Genomic DNA, 5,514 nt, shown 5'->3' with positions numbered 1-5,514 from the left:
GGTCCTCTTGCCAGCTGTTGCTGCTGCTGAACCCTACTCTCCCGTCAGGTCTCAGCTGCAGCTGTGACCCAGGGCATGCTGCTCTGTCTCCAGTCTCAGCCTCTCTCCAGGCAACAAGTCAGGCCAAGGATCGAGCACCGACTGCACTGAGAGGGCTGTCCTCTCCCCCGAGGTTGTGCTTGGGGTGGAGGAAGGCCTGACCCTGCCACAGAGGTCTCTGGCAGAGCTGTCTGTGCATCAGGCAGATGGCAGAATCTCTCCCACGTCCCCACGCACTTGCTGGGGCGAGGACTGAGATGGCCTCTTTCACTGCCCCGTGGGACTGCACCCTCCCTTCTCCCCATTCAGGAATGAGATGTGCAGACAGGACCACCCAGCGCGGACACCTGCTGTTCCCTCTTCAGTCCTTTCCATCAAGGATGGGGAGGGCACAGCTCAGCTCAGCTCAGGGTCAACAGGACTCACGTGCATCCTCCGTGCTGCTCTCCAGCTTCTCTGGCCATCCCACATGGTCCAGAAAGGATGCCCCACAGCAACACGCATGTGCCAGCCACCAGCAGATCTGCTGTCCCAGAGCTGGCTCCCCAGGGATGTACCTCTGGAGAAGCTTGGCTTTTGTTATGAGTAAACACAAATGGGAGGAGGGGTGAGAGGAAGGGGCTGTCCATGCAAGCAAGGTGATTGTCTTGCCAGCTTTGAGAATGAGCTTGAAAATGCTAGTCTGTAGGGACAGTGACTGCAGGACAGTCACTACCCCAAAAGACTCCTTCCAGGTGGGTCTTGAGCCAGAAACAGGATCATCTTTGATAAGGATGGGGTTTGAGCCCTGTGCACAGTGCAGAATACATTAGCAGTGCATCGCTGTAACCTCTTGGCCACGCCGTTGTTGTTCATCTGTGGCTGTTCATGTTTCCCTCTCTTCTCTTCTTTGGAGGATGACACAGGACAGAATGGACAGCATTCACTAAGCCCTGATTTATTGTATTTTAGCCATAGTATAGTGTATGTGTCTCGGGCTTGGTGCTGATCCTTACACTGTCAATCCCCCTTCCTTATTCCGTCCCAGTATAAAACCCCTCAGTAAGACCAACCTCTGCACACACAGAGGTGTGAATGGGAAGGTCAGTGGCACCAGCCCCACCAGCAAGGACCCCTCTATTCACAGCAGCCCTGGTTCAGGAGACAGGTCCTTCCCTGAGCGATTCACCAGCCTGAGCCAGAGCCACGGGGTTACCACAGGTTTGTCTGTGCTAGTCCATGGGGACCATGAGCAAAAGCCAGGGTGCCGGGCAGCACAGTCCTCCAGGCACCCCACCAAGGGGCACCGTCCCCGGGTGGGCTCGAACCACCAACCTTTCGGTTAACAGCCGAACGCGCTGCCCTGCTGCGCCACAGAGACCCCACCACTGGCATCAGGACGGTCCCTGGTGCTGCTGGAGTGGGAACGTCCCTGAGGCCAGGCACGTCCCCAGCCCCAGGGAAGGGGGTGCTGCCCTTCACCCACCACCAGGTGCTGGTGGTCAGAGCAGAGCAGGGGGAGGCCTGGTGACCAGGTGAGGGGCTGTGGGCAGCTCCCTGCCCAGGATCACCTCTACCTGCTCCCGTGGCCCCTCCACTGCACACCCTGGGGAGGGAGGGCAATTGGAGCTGTGGGCACCTCACCTGGGGAGGACATTTCCCTCAGCGTGTTCACTCCTGCTGTTGGTGTCAGGGACAGATGTGCTGCACACAGGAGTGCTGCACAGGGTGGCAGAGGAGACTCGGGGAAGGGATTTGTTCCTCTCCATCAACCTTCCCTGGGAGGGCCAGAGCGTGGGAGCAACACCTGCAGCGAGTCTTCTCCTGCCCCCATCGACTGCAGAGATGTTGGAGGGGCAGTGTCCCATGGTGCAGCCCTGGTCCAGGACTAGTCCCCGCTGAGAGGCAATCTCCACTTCCCCCATCCCAGCCTGTGGCCCAGTAAGAGGGTTTGAATGCAGTTTTCTGCTGAGGATCTCAGAGCAGCAGGGGAGAACAGGGCTGTGCTTGTTAGGGGCACATCCTGGGACGAGTGCATGTCCCACCCCTCAGCAGGTTGTAAGGGGATGTAGCTCAGTGGAAGAGCGCCTGCTTTGCATGCAGGAGGTCCTGGGTTCGATCCCCAGCATCTCCAGGGGTGTTTTATGTCCTGACTCTCCATCCCCTTGGTCCTCTCTAGAAAGTGTAGGCTTACGGTAGTAGCAAGCCAACACATTGGAAAACCTGCTCAGCTGAAATGACATCCCTGGGCAAGGGGAGAGGGAGTTAAAACTGATGCTATTGGGACATGGATTTTTGTGTCACTAACTATTGCAACAAGCTGAGCGGCCAGCAGTAGGCAAACAGGCAGGAGCTGAGAGGTCATCCAGTGCATCAAAATGCCCTCTCAGGAGAGGGCTACATCCCCTTTCCTTTCACAGCAGCTGATTGGCCAGCAGTAGGTGGGCAGCCATGTGAGGTCATCAAGGGTACAGCAAAGCCCATGAGGAAGACATAAGAGCCTGGAGGGAGGAAGGAGGGAGAAGCAGGTAACATGACAGCACTGGCCTAGTGATTGTGAGATCACCTCTATGACTGCAACTGATTGGGCACTGTGAGGTCCTCAGGGGCAGGAGAAAGCCCCCAGGAGAGAGGGCAGAGGCAGAGGCAGAGTCAGGCAAGGCTGGCCTGGCTGGGAGCTTGTTTGTGAGGTCACTTTTATTGCAGCAATCTGACTGGGTGGCAGGCAGGCAGGTGCTGTGAGGTCATGAGGCAGATGAAAAAACCTTCCCCATGGAGAAGAGAGCTCAGGGGAAGGGGAGAGGGAGAGGTGAGTGAGAGGGATGTGTCTAGGGCGTTGATTGTGAGGGAGGCAGCAGGGAGGCTCCAGGTTGCGGGGCTGGAGGTCGTGTCTAAGGCCTGGCTGCCCCCAGAGCCTTCAAGGTCACCTTAGCCCTGCCCCACTGCTTCAGAGATTTGCTGGTGACACCATTGTTGTCAACATCAGCAGCACTGGTGCTTTTCCCTCGTGCCTACACTGGGGATCCAGTCCCCTCCCATAATCACTTCCCACTTCTGCACACATGGCCCAGCCCTCCTGCAAGGTCCCCAGCACCAGTGCTCCATCCTGGATAGGAGCAGGGATGTCCACAGCTCTGGGACGTGCTGCTGCCCGTGGAGGGTCAGTGCAGGGCCTGGCACTGGAGGAGTTCCCAGTGGGGCACGGGGAAACGCTGCTGCGGGAGAGGGTGCTGGTGACAGCCACGGGCTCCCTCCTCTCCTCGAGGGCAGGATCCTGCTGTTTGCAGTGCTGCCGAGCCCTGGCCGTTCCTGGCGGGGAGCCTGGCTTTGCCCTGTCCTGGCTGGAGGAAGAAGGGGGCTCACACAGCCCTCACTGCTGGGCTGTGGCTTGGCTGCTGGGGGAGAGGAGAGCTGCCCCTCTCCTGGGACCCAGAGCTGAAACCCTCCTGCGAAGCAGTCAGTGCTGGGCAGAACTGGGACTGGTGGAGTTACCCTCTGCCTTCTCGAGAGAGGCACCAGACCCTGGGCACACAGGTCTGATTTTGTCTGGTGGCCTGACAGTGCCGGCTGCAGGGGAAGAGGTGAGCTGTGCTCAGGCAGCTGGGCAGGGAGAGCTGGCGGCAGCTGCACGGCCCCATGCTTGCCTGGGGCTGGGAAGGCTGAAACCAGTAACTGAGTGGAGGATGGATGCATAAGTAGTGGGAGGAGGGGATGATGAAGGAAAGAAAAAAATGCAAAGGAAAAAATAGGGTACATAAATAATTTCAATGTAGGAAAAGAAAATTAAAGCAGGAAAAAATGCTACTCTCAAAAACTGCCAGTTTAGTCACAGAATCTCAACATTTTTTACATATAGATATTAACATAGACCCTATAGATCCAGACACAGAGGCATTTGGTGACTCTTCCCCATTGCAGGAGATCTCTCTGAGTAGAGCAGGTGTCAGCTCAGTGCGGGAAAGGAAATGAGCCAGGACAAAGGTGGAGTGTGTTTTTGTGTGCTCGGCCTTGGCCCCACTGCCCATCAGTGTGTGGTATGGGGAACCCCTCAGGAAGGGCCAGCGGGATGCGGAGATCGGAGACCTGCCCCCATCTGGAGGAGGGAGGGCAGTTTGGGTGCCAGATGCTGCACAACCACCGAACCCTCCTCCCCAGTTGGCTCCTGTGTGAGAGGGTCTCGCCTGTGGGCAGTGGGGCTCAGCCCGTTAAAATCCCGGCCTAGGAACAGGGATCCTGTCTCAGCTCCCATTGGCACCAGCTTTAGGGATGGACATGAAATGTTTTCTGCCATCGAAATACGCCCTTATGAGCAGCCTCGGGGATGGGCCCGTCCCGAGGCTGGGGGCTGATCCATGACTTTGGGCTGGAGCCCGTGTGTTGGGGTGATCCCTTCTCCAGTCCCCTGCCCTCTTCCTCTTCTGCCTCCTGCCCTGCTGAAGGAAACGTCCCTTCCCACCACTGCCTGCTCCTGTCCCCTGAGCCCTGCACACAGATATTCCCCTGCACAGACCCAACCTGGCACCCCAGGCCAGGCAACTCCTTCTCCTGCCCCCGCAGCCCAGCAGCAGGAGGGCAGAGGGGTGGGGGTGGACAGGAGCAGGAGGGGGGGTCCCAGGGCTACCCAGGGCCCTGGTGCTGCCTGCCGGGAAGGAGCCAGCTCTGGGCTGTGCCAGGAGTGCTCGGGGGTCCATGAGGGCCGCGGGAACCAGGAGCAGCCCCTGGAAACAGGAGTCCCTGCAGAACCAGAGGAGGGGAAATTCCAGCCCCAGGCACCCAAACAACCTGCTCTGTGCCATGTGCTGGGGCAGCGGGAAGCAGAGCTGCCTCCCAGCCGCTGTGGGGAGGTGATCCCTAGGCAATGAGCCCTCTGGGGCTGGCTGGGGTGTTCAGGGCCCTGCTGTCACCTCCAGGCTCACTCCTGTGGGGCCGCAGAGCAGGGCTAACCCTGTCACTGCAGCTCTGTGGTGGCCACCATGCCTTGGGTCAGGGAGGCCCAGGTACAGCCCCTGGGAAAAGAGCAAGCAGGGGCACTCCCGGGGTGAGGAGACTGGACCTCCCTGCCCAGAGGGGCATTATGGGACCCTGCATTACAGGACCCTGCGGAGAGACCCACTTTGGCTGGAAACTCTTGTGTGTGGTTGCAGGATGGAAATGTCTCTGCCAGCAGGAATATCCTCTAGCTGGGCTACTCACTATTCCCACCCTCCAGGGACCATGGGCGCATGCAGACATACAGCCTGTCTCAGAGCCTGCTGCTCCCGAGACGTGCCCCTTCCCTGCTGCAGTTTCTTGGTGCTTTGCTCTCCCTGATCAGCCTCAAGGAGACACCCCAACACGTGGGGAGGGAAGCACCAGCTCTGGAGCAAACTCCCAAATGGTTTTAATAAGAACAAATACCAATTGCTGGCATAAAAGTAGAGACATGAAAATAGAAAAAAATGCTCTAATAGAAAAAATTTTGACACCAGTGGGAGAAGGGAGACTGGTGTCTGGCAC

The 5,514-nt window shown here is 58.3% G+C and overlaps 2 non-coding genes across 2 annotated transcripts; one reads left to right on the top strand and one right to left on the bottom strand.

Annotated features, from left to right (window-relative positions):
* Positions 1-1,325: 1,325 nt before the first annotated feature.
* On the bottom strand, positions 1,326-1,399 carry TRNAN-GUU (transfer RNA asparagine (anticodon GUU)). The gene has a single exon. It is a non-coding gene; the product is annotated as a tRNA-Asn (tRNA).
* A 681-nt stretch (positions 1,400-2,080) lies between these two features.
* On the top strand, positions 2,081-2,152 carry TRNAA-UGC (transfer RNA alanine (anticodon UGC)). The gene has a single exon. It is a non-coding gene; the product is annotated as a tRNA-Ala (tRNA).
* The last annotated feature ends 3,362 nt before the right edge of the window (positions 2,153-5,514 follow it).

The sequence above is a fragment of the Struthio camelus genome, chromosome 32, assembly GCF_040807025.1.
Source record: "Struthio camelus isolate bStrCam1 chromosome 32, bStrCam1.hap1, whole genome shotgun sequence".
Taxonomy (NCBI): Eukaryota; Metazoa; Chordata; class Aves; order Struthioniformes; family Struthionidae; genus Struthio; species Struthio camelus.
Note: the sequence above shows the minus strand (reverse complement) of the source record. Positions and strands in the feature narration are given on the sequence as shown.